Source organism: Macrotis lagotis, chromosome X (assembly GCF_037893015.1).
Source record: "Macrotis lagotis isolate mMagLag1 chromosome X, bilby.v1.9.chrom.fasta, whole genome shotgun sequence".
Taxonomy (NCBI): Eukaryota; Metazoa; Chordata; class Mammalia; order Peramelemorphia; family Peramelidae; genus Macrotis; species Macrotis lagotis.
Window position 1 is genome coordinate 704,082,307 of NC_133666.1, and position 15,372 is coordinate 704,097,678.

Consider the following 15,372-nt stretch of genomic DNA (forward strand, 5'->3'; position numbering starts at 1 on the left):
TTTAGTGTAGTCAATGAACCAGAAGTAGAGATTTCCCCCAAGCATCACCACCCCCTTGGATACTGAGAGGTCCTAGTCACATGGAATTGGCTTCATTTAATAACTTCTTCTCCTGAGGATAAGATCTTTCCAAAGAGAAGATCCCAAGCTACCTGGTAAGTCTTCAAAGGACTTCCCAGATAAAGAGAATTTACAAGGTCTTTTGTTCCTTTCCCAAATAGTAAATTATCATTATTTGTTTTAAAATAAAGAACACCTAATTCAATACTTAAGTTGTTCAGCATTGTGACCACACTATTGAGGAATAACTCATCATTTGGCATCTAGCTCTGAAGAGGAGTTAATTTAATAAGGGTGCAATTGCACTACCCTCTAGTAAACTTTTTTTATTAGCCATATCTCATGCATGTTTTTAAAATACAACTATAAGAAAGATAGAAGATAGTAAATGAAATGATAGATTTATAATGACATAGTAAGTGACATCAATTCAGATGAATATTTCTAAATTATATTACATAAAAAAATCACTCCATGCATCTATCAGTTTGATAGCCTAAACTTAATGAATTCAGTGACCAATTAGCTGATTTTAGTTATATTACATTTTCATTTCTTAAACTGACATTTCTAAATATATCACCCTAAATGAAATTGTAACTTCTACATTCAGGTCTATCTTACCTATACAAGGTCAAATATCAGAGTTATCCTAATAGGAAAATATATGTGATGTTAATACCCCATGGTTTGGAACAAACTCAGTCCCATCCAATCTGGATTTACAGTTATAAATGGTACCACACAAAATCCCAATTTTCTTAAGAACTGTTTGCTGTCAGCACTTTAAATTATTGAGGCCACAAGTGTACAAGTTATTTTACCTAAAGAGACTTTTCTCAACCCAGTGCATTAAATCCTGCCAAAAAATGATGCCACACCTTCCCCAATATCTTGTTTGGCATTAATTCAGCTATACCCTGGAGGTTTCATCATGTATATAAAACAAAAATGCCTCTTATCTGTCCTCCATGAAATGAATGATATTGTTTGCAAGAGAAAATCACAGACTCCTTTGTAAAGTTCCATATGGTGGGAGTCCACATTCTGGGTATCTCTAGATCTGCCAGAGATTTAGAGTTAAGAGATCTTAGAATCTGATAGTGTAAGAGCCATAGCCAGAGGAGCAGTGTGGTCCTGTGGACAAAGAACTGACTATGGAGTCCATAGACCTTAGTTCAAATCCTATCTCTGATGCTTAAGACTTGTGAAACATTAATTGTCAATTAACATCCTTATGCCTCAATTTCCTCATCTGCAAAATGAGGGAATTGGACTTCATGGCACCTGAGGTGCCTGTGAACTGACAAGAAAATCACAAAAATAGCAACTGATGGTTCTATGTTTTACATACATCCATATTATATAAATGTCAATGTTCATACATATTTACTTTACAAGGACCATCTTTTCAAAGAGATGTCCAAGAATCCTTACAGAGGACACATGGGGAGAGGAGGGTTAGAACAACTTCAGAAGCTGTTTCATTTGATCTTAAGGACCAGTGTCAGGATCGTCAGCTTTGTTGCCTTTGTTCCACCTTTCCCATCTATCTCCTATTAGATTTTATCTTTGATAAATGCACAGCCCAGGTCCAGTTCCCTGCCATGCAATTGGCCTGACTGCTCCCTCTCAGTCCTCTGGAACATGTTCTGCTAGCTTGTGAGTGTGAGGGCTACAGGGAGGATCTTTCCTCCTGCAGTGACCCAAGCAAGTCATTCTAACAGTGCTTCATCCTGGCCCCCTAGCCATAGTCTATAAATGTTTCCTCTGTCTCACCATTTCCCAGTGTCAAAGTTTCTTATTGAGGTCGCTAAGAAGTGATGTGGACAAAGGGGGAGTCTTGGAGTTGGGAAGACCTGTGTTTACTAGCTATATGATCCTAGGTAAAACCCTTAATCTTTCCCTGACTCAGTTTTCTCATCTGTGAAATGGGCATCTTACCTTACAGGGCTATTATCAGGATCAGATGAGCTCAGTTATGTAAAGCATTCTGAAAACTTTAAAGAACTAAAAAATCCCAGCTAATATTTCATTATTATCTTTTGTGCAAAACCCATCTTTCATCAGTTACTTCCAAATCCATATGATCTGTCTCCGAGAAGTGAGAATCGCCACCTAAAACAATCTGAAGACTAGGTAGCTCTTCTGTCCAACTATATCAGAGCATTTTGTCCATTTCCAAGTTCCTCGGTGTGAATAGACATTGCCTGTCAGTAGACATTCAGTGGAAGCCAACAAGGAGAAGGAAGAGATTGGCTATGGTATCACTTGAGAAGCAGAATGATAGAAACTTGGAGGGTCTGAGTTGCAATTCATAAAGTAAAGAGAAAGGTAACAGAGGACTGGCCAATAAGCGTATTATCCTCATAGCTTCCTCTACTCTACCCACTGCCCAATCAGTTGGAGGAGCATGGTGTAAGGGGTGCAGACTGGGGATTCAGCTTCTGGATGGGTGTGATAGTGTGTAATGGAGGGCCTGGGTCTCCCCCTTAGAGTGGGTACAGTTTTCTCTCTTCTTTTCCACTTCCTTTTGTTTGTTCAAGTCTTTTTGTACAAATTGACTTAGAGGGAAATGTTTTACACAATTTCACATGTATAACCTTTACAGAATTGCTTACAGTCTCAGGGAGGAAGAGAAGTGTGAGGAATGTAGGGTGTTCATCTTCACAGGATGGAGGGGAGCCCATAGGGAATCCATCACAAAGGGGAAATGGCCTAGCCAGTCACAAAACTGGGAGAGTTTTCTTAATCCCATTCCAGAGATGGCAAACCCAAAACCTAGAGATCTTGACCTGATGCAACGGAGTTTGCTCAATTAGGTAATTAAATATTAACCCACACACCCCCTGTGATCATGCCTCTTATGATGTGGGGGCAGGGATCATATTAGGGGCATATCATGGGATGAGTGGACCTCTTAGATTGTAACTCAAATGCTGAGAGCCTATGAAAATCCAAGAGGGAGGGGAAAGAGTTTCTGAAGACTAAATTACCTGATGTTCCAAGACCACCTTGAGCCTCACACCAGGTGAGGTCCCCATATCTTGCATGGTTCATGAATAAAATCTACAATTTTCTCCCACTCGAGCAGGTTTTTCTTTCATTCATTTATGACAGGAAGGAAAGAGAGGAGGGAGGAAAGGCCAGATGGAATCTAGTATTCAGAATGTAAAAACAAATGTTAAAAATTGTTCTGACATGGAAGTGAGGGAAAAAATAAAATAAATTTTAACAAAAGAATTCAAGCTCCTTCAGGATGGTAACTAGTATAAATGGCTTGTGAATACTTAGTCCAGAGTGATTAAAATGGTTTTTTAATTAAGACATCTCAATAAATGCCACACCTCTCTCAAGGTGGGAGGGGGCAAGGAATCCCAGAAATGTTAGCTCTTTTATGCACTTTGAAAGGCTTTGTTCCTGCCCGTTCATGCTAATCACTGGCTGGGGGTCACAATCTAATTGATACATTGGTTCCCACCCTGCCCTGCTCATCATACTAATGAGCAAGAACAGCTAACTTCTTGAACATGTATGTGCAAAGGAGAAGGCAGAAGACCTTAGATTAATTTAGAAGTAGATGAGGCTGACCTAGCCTAATCTTAGTTTTTGATGAGGTTGAGGCTAAGTCTTTTGTCTTGACTCGCATACCTGCCCATAGGCAACAATACAGGCAGACTCCAGTCTTTGTACTGTAAACTCATAATTTTCCCTTCACATTCTTGTGGAACCCAAACACCCCCATATTCCTCACAGTAACTATCTTTCTTTTGGCTTTCCTTTGTATCTCCAGAGCTGAGAGTGATATACATAGTAAGTGTTGTATAAATTCTTGCTGATTGACCAATATATTGATGAGTGATGGAACAAGTCCTGGAAGAAACAGAAGGGGGTGGAATCAAAGCATCGAGTTAGCCTTAAAAAGGAGACTCACCTTATGCTTTAATTCCAAATGTACTCTATTCCTTCCTTCCGTGGTCAGAAGATTTCTTGGAAAGTCAGAGATTTAGGGGAATCATTCCAATCAACTTCACTTCCACAAATAGTTTAAGCATTTACTGTGTGGAAAAACCAAGGCTTAGAACTATGAGGAGACCATGTCCCGCAGCCTCTCGTTAGAAAAAAGCTCACCTCATTATAATATTCATTCTCATTAGTTGTTGACAAATCAAAGTTGATTTCTGTCCTCAAGAGTATGCTAATCTAATTAAGAAATTGCTTATTAATTGCCAAAAACTCCGTTTCTTGGAAATTTTTATATATAACATCTGCATCTAGAAAAAGATCTGGCAAATAGAAACAGGTATAAAATGACTTTACATATATACATACACACATATATGTATATATATATGCATATATATATATATACATATTTATGTCTAATGGTCATTATCTAAACGGGTGGGTAGGGTTGGAGGGGGAAGGAAAGAGAAAAAAGAAAAAACAGAAATTGATAGACATAATGGGTTTGTAGTTTCATGTACAGTCATCTCTTTTTATTCTACTGTGTATTGGAAATGCTTGTTTTTCACAAATTTAAAGAAAGAAATGGCAGAGGATGAGCTGGATAGTCTTATGGAAGCCTGAGCTTGTATTGACTTTGGGAAATGCAGGACAGAAGAGTCTGTTGAGCTAGGATCCATGGGATCATGAAGAATTAGACAGGACAGGATAACTCAGCAATAAAAGTAATCACATCAACAACCCCTAGAGATCATTTTTTAAAAAGATTTTATTTATTTATTTTGAGTTTTACAGTTTTTCCCCTAATCTTACTTCCCTCCCCCACCCCCCCACAGAAGGCAATTTGTCAGTCTTTACATTGTTTCCATGGTAATACTGATCCAAATTGAGTGTGATGAGAGAGAAATCATATCCTTAAGGAAGAAATGTAAAGTATAAGAGATAGCAAGATCAGACAATAAGATATCAGGTTTTTTTCCTAAATTAGAGGGAATAGTCCTTGGTCTTTGTTCCAACTCCACAGTTCTTTCTCTGAATACAGATAGTATTCTCTATTGCAGACAGCCCCAAATTGTCCCTGATGGAATGAACAAGTCCAACAAGGTTGATCATGGCCCCCATGTTGCTGTTAGGGTGGACAGTGTTCTTCTGGTTCTGCTCATCTTGCTTAGCATCAGTTTGTGCAAATCCCTCCAGGCTTCCCTGAAATCCCATCCCTCCTGGTTTCTAATAGAACAATAGTGTCCCATGACATACATATACCAGTTTGCTAAGCCATTCCCCAATTGAAGGACATTTACATTAATTTACAATTCTTTGCTACCACAAACAGGGCTGCTATGGATATTTTTTGTACAAGTGATGTTTTTACCCTTTTTCATCATCTCTTCAGGGTATAGACCCAGGGGTGGTATTGCTGGGTCAAAGGGGATGCACATTTTTGTTGCCCTTTCAGCATAGTTCCAGCCTGCTCTCCAGAAAAGTTGGGTGAGTTCAGAGCTCCACCAACAGTGTAATAGTGTCCCAGATTTCCCATAACCCTTCCAACATTGATCATTGCCCTTTCTGGTCATACCGGCCAGTTTGAAAGGTGTGAGGTGGTACCTCAGAGAAGCTTTAATTTGCACCTAGAAATCATTTTTTAACTAACACTATTTTGTAGGCAGTGGTTTCTCCAGAGTCCCAGTATAAGAATAGTAAAGATACTAAGACGAAATCAAGGTTGCATTTACAAATTAACTTCCACAGAAAATCACTTCCTACATCTCTCAGTTTGACAATCTGAACTCATTTACATTCACTAGTAGAGCAAATTTTCATCCAATTTGATTTCTTTTTATTATAATTTCTAAATATCATGTTTTAATTTTAAGCATATTTTGCATTAAGGTCTAACCTACCTAAGTCAGGATCAAACATCACAAGTATTCTAACAGACAAACCATTGTGACTTTAAATGATCCTACATCAGAATTTAATTTAGGACAAACTCCCATCAAATCTGGAATCTGTAAGTGGGACCATGAGATATAGGGCCACTAATTTCGGTGAGTTTGCCCCCCCCCCCCATGGCAGTCTTTCTATTTAGGAGGAGGAGGAAGGTCTGAGAACTAGAACAGGATGAAGGGGTGGGGGGGGACTGGAGGAGGCAGCTTCCAGAGATAACCTCGACGGGGCAGTTAGCAGCTCAGTTGTCCTGCCTTCATCCCAGGCTCACTGCAAATTGATAATGAATGAAATGGGATGTGTCACACTTGGGTCTTTGGGTATTTGCTGGCAAAGACTCCAGCGAACAGTGGGGAGGGATATAGCGGCAGAGACTGGGCTTCTGCTCACGAGAAGGCAATGGAAAAGTAAGGCAGAATGAGGAAGAAGATGGTGAGGGGGAGAAGCAGAAACCATAGATTAGAGATGGCATCACTAGGCACACGGACCCTCTGGAGGAGGAAGAAGACTGGAACAAAAGGGAAGAAGTAGTTTGAGGCCTCTTTTTAGAGTGGGAGAACAAACACTTCTGAGTCACATTGCCATTCCAGTTATCCTTTCCACATCATGGGAGAAAGGGGCATGGCACCACTGCCATCTGGAAAATGCAAGTTTAGTTTTTGACCCTCCCTTTGTACTTGAAAATGTTTGAATTTTTTGTTTCTTTTATGGTATCTTCAGTAACTTATTATAAAATTTGACTTAAGTATTGGGTCATGGGTTCTGTGTCATCTCTTAGCCTTTCAGCCCCCCAAATTCCCATTTAATTTCTTATATCAATCCATGATATATTGAAGCCACAATGAGGAAAGAAAAGATGTGATTTGGAAGGGATAACATACTTCGTGAACATCAGAATCATCTCCAAGTTATAGATAAAACTTCGGTCATCATTCTAAAGATGTTCTGCTGGTTTGGAGCTCAGGAGGTTGGGATTGGCTTTGGAATTTACATAGTCTAAGGCAGCTATATGGTATAGTAGGTAGAGCACTGGCCTTGAAGTCAGGACCATCCTGAGTTCAAATCTGGCCTCAGACACTTACTAGCTGTGTGACTGTGGGCAAGTCATCAACTCTGACTGCCTCCCATCCAGGGCCATCTCCATTCATCCTGATTCATATCTGGCCACTGGACCCAGATGACTCTGGAGGAGAAAGTGAGACTGATGACTTAGCACAACCCGCCTCCCCCCAATTCAATTCATAGGCTTGTCATGGCATCACCTCCCTGATGCTATGGTCTTCTCAAAGAAATGAAGGACAAACATCATCATACATAGCCTAGAAGCAGAAACCTTGACAAATAACATCAAAATGGTATCTGCTGATATAACATGTTGGTAGAATACGAATTTTAGTTCTAAATTATGCTCCTTGGCTCTTTGGGGCAATTTACCTGGGTGAGATCCAGGTTCCCCTTTGCAATCTTTTCTCCTGTTAATACTGACTAGAAGGGGAGAGGTAGTTGGGGATCAGAACTAGATACTTTTAACACAATCAACTCTTAGCTGCTCATCCTCTACCACCATGTCTGAGAATTTATCTAAACAAATCACAGTTAAGAACAATAATCTGTGAAGGCTGAAATCAGAAATCACTGAGGAACCAAAAGTGAACTTCTGGGCAAATCGATTCACTAAGCAATGCGTACTTATTGCAAAACCAATCAAGACCAGGTCTCTACATGTGCATTCACAGCCCAGATAAGGTGACTTTGTGTTAAAAGAAAATAATGAAGAGAAAATAAACCTGGATACAAGATTACATAATCTAATTTCTTGGAAGACTAGGATCTTTCTAAATTGGGAGGGGGAAATGAACAGGTGCAATGCCCTGAAATCAGAAATAGAGGCTACCTTTGCCCGAAGTGTCTATATTCAAAGAAAAAGGAAAGAACAACTGATTGACCAGCTTAGGGCCAGTTTTCAGATGAGAAAGAGGTACAATCATGAGCAAACTTCTTGTATCAATATTCACGTCTGACTGGGTTTCTGGTCAGCATCACCAAGGTCCTTGATTAGAGGTCTGGAAGCAGCAGAGACAAATGCTTCACCAGCCTAACCACTCAATAAAGCTTTCTTATAATTCCAATAACTGAATAGCCTTTTCTCACAAGATGAAAATTGGACTAGACCTACAATTGAATAGAAAGAGGGTTGAGCTAACTCCAGAATTAATCACAAGATCGAGTCAGTGTAGTTCACTCAATACTCAAGGTACTTTGACTCACGAGGGTGCTCAACTTGTCCTGTCAAGTGAGCTGGTGGCCTTTCCAATTTGAGCAAGCCTACCACTGCAGGGGTAGTTAGGTGGTACAGAGAATAGAGCGCCAGGCCTGGAGACAGGAGGCCTCGACCCTTACTAGATGTGTGACCCTGGGCAAGTCACTTCATTCTGTTTGCCTTACTTATGAAATGAGCTGGAGGAGGAAATGACCAATCACTCTTTTAGTATCTTTGCCAAGTAAAACCTAAATGGGTCAGAGTCACAAGATGAATCTACTAAACAAAAATAAAATGTGAATGTGGTAGGTGGCAATGGGAGCGAGAGAGAGAATGAACATTAAGAACACATCTCTGCCCTCCAGGAGTTTGTGGTCTAGCAGACAAGCTCACAAAGCAGTTTCAAAAGTAGGGAGGGCAAATTTCCTGACTTTACAGGTAAGACAGGCAGGACAAATGGTGCCGTGTACATTATACTGAGAATAAGAAAGATCATTTACGTCAGACTGAGAATTCAAAGCCAAGTCTTCCGACTCCTAAACTCAATTTCCTTTCCAGTGGGCTTCATTTTACTCACTTAGAAAATAAGCCCATTTAGATTTTTTCCTTTTATTTTTTAAATGACATTAAGAGAGATTTAGAAACTACAATAACATAGTTCAATAGAAAAGATGATTATACATGATACAGCAAATCTACGACACACAACTTGCTATTCCTTTCAAGTACACAACAAAATTGACATGTAAATTTTTTTCTCCTTTTTTCCTCCTCTTCCCCACCCCCACTCTACGGATAGATATCATTAGACAGAATTGGCATCTATATCTCTATCTCTACATAAAGAGATGCATATATGTAAAATTATTATTTATGAGTCCTTTCTCTGGATGCAGACAGAATCTTCATATATTCTTTATGGAGTTAATTTGAGTATTTATAATAGTTGTTCTTAAAGTTGTTTTTAAAACATTACTGTTATGCAATATTCTTTTGATTCTTCTTTTTTGCTCTTTTTTTGTATGCAGTGTTCTTTTTAAAAAAATTTTTTTTTAGGTTTTTGCAAGGCAAACAGGGTTAAGTGACTTGCCCAAGGCCACTAGCTAGGTCATTATTAAGTGTCTGAGGCCAGATTTGAACTCAGGTACTCCTGACTCCAGGGCCGGTGCTTTATCTACTTTGCTACCTAGCCCCTGCAATGTTCTTTTGATTCTTCTTTTTTGCTCTTCATTATATTTAAAGAAATTACTTTAGACTATTAATTGGAAGGTTAAGTACTAAAGCTGAAGCTTAAATATTTGGCCCCATAATGAGAAGCTAGGACTCACTGGAAAAGACCCTGATGCTGAGAATGATTGAGGGAAGGAAAAGGAGATGGCAGAAGATGACATGGAAAGATGGTGTCTTGGAAACCATAAACATGTTCTTGGACAGGCTCTGGGAGCCAGTGCAGGATAGAAGGACCTGGAATGCTCTGATCCATGGAGTCCTAAAGAATCAGACAAGACTGAATGTCTTATCTACAACAAGAATCAGTCAGTAAGGGGGTGGCTAGGTGGCGTAGTGGTTAAAGCACTGTCCCTGGAGTCAGGAGTACCTGAGTTCAAATCCGGCCTCAGATACTTAATAATGACCTAGCTGTGTGGCCTTGGGCAAGCCACTTAACCTCATTTGCCTAATATATATAAGGAGATAATTAATATTTAAATCTATTAAATCTATGTTTATATATGCATTTTTGCACATAAAAAATATTTGTGTGTGTATTTTAAGGTTTTTGCAACTGACTCCAAGGCCAGTGCTCTATCCACTGTGCCACCTAGCTGTCCCATGTGTTTGTATTTAACACAAATGCAAGGTAATTTAGCATATGGAAGCAGTCTGAAGTTAAAGAAAAGTCTTGGGGCAGTTAGGTGGCACAGTGGATAGAGCACTGGCCTTGGAGTCAGGAAACCTGAGTTCAAATCCGGACTCATACTTAATAATTACCTAGCTGTCTGATCTTGGGCAAGTCACTTAACCCCATTGCCTTGTCAAAAAAATAACAACAAAAAACCCAAAAAAGCAAAAATAAATCACTCAAGAGATAGCGTATCTTGTTTGAGGAAACTTAAGAAAAAACTCATGAAGCAGGTTTCACCTGAGCTGACTTCCATAAGGACAAAAGTGAAGAAAAAGCAGAGCATACCAGATCTGTAGGATGACCTGGGGGATATCTCTTTAGACTCTCCAACTTTACAATATGCTGCTCTTATACAAAGACTTACAAGAAGCTGACATAAGGGTTGTTATTTTCCTTTCCAAGAAAAGGAAATTGAGGCTCACATTGTTAGAAAGAAGGATTTGCACCCATGTCTTTCTTAACTTCCTATCTATGGTTCTGATATCCATTCAATTTCAACTTCCAAATCATTTTCTTCTTAAAAAGAGACCCTTTACTATGCACAGAGAACATAGCATCTTGTAATCCTTTATTATTGTTATAGGAATTGAAATTTCTGGGGTTTTACTGAGTTTCCCCTCTGAAAAGTTGATTTAAGACTGCGGCTTTTCACCAAGTTCTTGAAATTATTGTGGATCCTTAAATGTTCCTTTTTGATCCTTGAGCAGCATGTTCAGTTTAGGGGTCTTGGATTTGGGGGCGAACTCTAATTTCCTTTGATTTTTCACAATGTCATATTTTATCAGTTTCTGTCATTCATTGGAAATGTCTTCAGTCCCTGTGACCCTTCCTCTGATTGGCTGGTTCCTCCCAGAACCACCATTTTAAGGAGGTCAAAGACTCAGAACATCCAAATCTTCATTCCTCTCCAATCAGTCCTCCTGGACTTTCTTTACTATGATCTTTATTTCCCAACTGAGGAAATTGTGAGAATTAAGGAGATTAGGCCAGGAAATAGTTAATTGTGGGAAGTGAATGAACAGCTCATCTTTCCCTTGTGCCTCAGTTCTGGAGTTAATTCAGTTGCCCTTCTATTCTCTTGTGGGTCTAGTCTAATTTCTGTCCTGGGAGAAAATTTTATTCAATTGTGGGAATTGGAAGAAAACCTTATCGTATTGTCTGAACTTTGTCCCATGTGGCTGGGAAACTGGACTCCCTCTATTTGCTGCTGAGAGACCCTAACTAAGCCCCTCAGTTATACTGAGCAGAAACCCAGTCAGATCCAAACACTGATGCTAGCAGTTTTCTCACAGTTGTACAATCTCAAGCAATTCATGTCTCATTTGAAAACTGTCTCTGCATTGAGAAATTGGGGACAACCAGGTGACTCAGTACATAGAGTGCTGGGTCCAGAGTCAGGAGACGTGAGTTCAAATCACAAGCTTGAGTCACTTCTTAAGTGTGTAACCCTGGACAAGTCACGTCACTGTTTGCCTCAGTTCCTCATCTATAAAATGATTGGAGAAGGAACTGGTAAAAATTCTAGTCTCTTTGCCAAGAAAACATCAAAAGTGGTCATGAAGAGTGACTTAAAATGACTGAAAAATGATCAGTTATTGTTTTCATTTTTCTTTGATTGTTTATAGAAACACAGGGGAGTAGGATGTCTCTACTTTTCTGAATTCAGAAAATAATGTGTTCACTCTCCCCTAGACTTGAAAAGTCCCTAATCTTTCATTCAATTAAAAATCAGATTTCAAATGATCTATTTTTTCCTTTTTATTAATTGACTTGATTTGATTACTTACTTTTACAATATCAAAGTCAGTCTCCTCCTGAATTTGAAGGCTAGGCCTAAGCCGGAGAGGTCTGGTCCCAATTCATTGGACCATGGTCATCCTTGACTTAATAAACTGACAACTTCCTTTGGTCATTTCTTCCCTTCAGCTGAGGAGATAGGATAACCTTGCCCAAAGAGAAGGTCTCAAGGCAATGACTTGGTTAGTTACCAAAGCTCTAAATAGAAAAAGAGAATTTAATTTATTTTCACAAAGAGCAAGTTATTTTTTGTTTATTTTAAAGTAAAAATAAGCCCAAATAAAGCTGTAACACTTTATAAACTTAACCACGCTCTCTTCCAGCCTCATTCCTAATTTCATAGCATCCAGATCAGATAAGAGGTTGATTTTCTAAGGAGACAATCACATCACCATCTAGAAGTCAGTTTTCAAGTTCCAGTGTTTCTTAGGAAATGGTTTTCTCAACATTCCAATGGGAGAAAAATTCAAAGCAAAATAATAATATGGACAATTTTATAGATGAAAATCATGAAAGAACATTGCCAAATGAGATGGATTCCGTTCGATGCATTTCTGAATTCTCTGGCAGCACAATCACCTCCTCCAGCTGCACTAATATTGTAGACTGATTGCAATCAGAGCAAGAGCAAGTCCTTCTGATCCAATGGCTTTTCACTCTTTTTCCTACAGTTTGTCATTTCATCACCTCAAAACCCAATTTGAAGTGCATTTTGGTCATCTTGTAGAAGGTCCCATGGGATGGGACTCCATCCTATATCTACACTTCCAGGGGGGTCCATGGCTTCCCAGGTTTCCCCAGAGCCATCTGCTGCCAGTTCCTCAAAGCAGAGGCTTCATTCTTCTCAGGGGGGCTGGTGTTGCAGGTTTAGCAGGGCAGGAGGAAGAGGAGGAGATGGTGAGTCTCAGAGGGAGGGAGGGGGTAGAGGACTGGAGAGGAGGAGCTGTCAGAGATGAGCAACCTGGTGGGTAGGGCCAAGGCTGAATTTGAGCACTAGGGGTGGGGTTTGAAGTTGGGGAGAAGTTTAGGGCAGCAGAAAGTTTAGGGAGGAGAGGCAGTCAGGGTTCTGGAGTCCCAGCCCCGGGTGTGATGGGAGGATCCTGAAGGCCTCATATAGGGTGGTGCTCTTGGGACTAGGAAAAATCTCCCAGAAAGGGCTGAAGGAAAGGAAGAAGCAGGAAGTTTTGGAATTGAGGCTCTACCTTCCCTGGATCTCCAAGCTCTGTCTTCTCTTGGGACTAAGATCCCTTTGCCTCCTGTAAGCCAGTTCTGTGCTTGCATGTCACATCAGAGCATATACACTAAGGAACAATCTTATGAATATAATCAATATGGAAATACTTTTTCAATAAAGACCTGTCTTATTAGACATCAGAGAATCCCCACTGGTGAGGAACCTTATAAATGTGATCATTGTGTCTTTTACATGGAAGTTTGGTCTTAATGCACACCAGAAAAAAGATACTGCAAAGTAGCTTTATGAAGGTCATCAGTGTGGAGAGACTTTTCCATGGAAGTTCAGTCTTCTGAAACATCAATGCATCCACACTGAAAAGAAACATCAAAACTCTGCAATGACTTTCAGATGTAAAAAGACTATCACTACACCAGAGAATCCACACTGGAGAGAAATTTTAAGAATAGTATCTATGTAGAAAGACTTTTTGACAGAAGACATCAGAGAAGCCACATATAAATGAAATCTTTGTGGAAAGCCTTTCAGGGGGGGCTAGCACAGTCCTTGGGCTAGCCCATTAAGGAACCACAGGACAGCAAAGACACTGTAGAGCTCCAGGAGAAGGCCACATTGACCATTCCAAACAGCAGCAACCCAGATGAGAAGAGCCAACGGGCATTCATCTGGTCAAGTAGCACCCCACTCATAAACTTGCTGATGGCATATGTTGCTGACTGGCTGCTGGTGTTAAGTCCCAAGTCATCCTTATCTAGCGAGATCTCTTCCACTAGTGAAGGCATGACAAAGGAGAAGGTCTTCCAGTTGAAGTAATACAGACTGTAGTCCCCAAACATGGCAGAAAATATCATGGTCCAGTAATAGCTATAGCTGTGGGCCACCATGATGACGGTTGGTGGGGAGCAGGGGCCCTGGTCTCGAGGACTTCAGCAGCTCTGGCAGCCACTAACCTGCTGCTTGGCTCTTGGTTACACACCTAAACTGCTGAGCTGGAGATTTCCATCTCTGTCTCCAGTGCTGGGCTCCCCAGCTACCTTTATAACCAACTGAATGGACACTCATTAAGCTCTGGGGCAGCTCCCTGGGAACCAGTGTCCTGCTTGAAGCCACTCAGGAGTACTATTTTCAAAGTTTCATTGAATGATTGATTGATTGCTAAGCAGCTTTGCCTCATAGTCACTAAGCATTCTCCCCTCTTCTATCTCATTAGACATTCACCTCTCAAGAGTTATAAAATCACATCAAATTATAATCACTTTGTACTTTTCTCTCTTTTCAAGTACTCTCAATATGATGCAGAGAAACCTGGGCATGGGAGTGATAAGATCAGTTGGAGACAAACTTGTAAATCTTTTGTTCCCATTGAAAAGAGAATCTTCCTTTATCATCTAATTTAGGTCACACCTGAGGATCCGACCTTCTACTTGGATTGCATTGTTCTTCTGGGGAGCACAGGCCTTGGAAGACCACCCAAAAGAGACCCCTCCCCAAAAGGTAAAATCTCCAATGAGGGACTTGGGTCACTCCCAGGTCTCCAGCCTGTCCCATGGACTGTGAGAGAAAATTTAAGGCAGTCCAAGGGGGGAGGAGGCTCTTTGATCTTCCAGTCTCCTTGGGAACCCTGGCCAACTGTCCTGGCCAAAATTCAATCAGCAGTCCATGTGGTCCAGAGAAAGAACTATTATTATTATTATTATTATTATTATTATTATTATTATTATTATTATTATTATTATTTGTGTCTATCTCTTCTGCCTTTGATCTTTATTTCTTTTTTACAAAGATTTTATTTACTTTGAGTTTTACAATTTTCCCCCTAATCTTACTTCCCTCCCCCCACCCCCCACAGAAGGCAATTTGCCAGTCTTTACATGGTTTCCATGTTGTATATTGATCCATATTGAGTGTAATGAGAGAGAAATCATATGTTTAAGGAAGAAACATAAAGTATAAGAGCAAGATCAGACAATAAGATATCAGTTGTTTTTTCTAAATTAAAGGCAATAGTCCTTGTCTTTGTTCCAACTCCATAGTTCTTTCTCTGGATACCTATGGTATTCTCCATCGCAGACAGCCCCAAATGGTCCCTGGTTGTTGCACTGATGTAATGAGCAAATCAAGGTTGATCATCACCCCCATGTTGCTGTTAGGGTGTACAATGTTTTTCTGGTTCCGCTCATCTCACTCAGCATCAGTTCAGTTCATGCAAATCCCTCCAGACTTCCCTGAATTCCCATCCCTCCT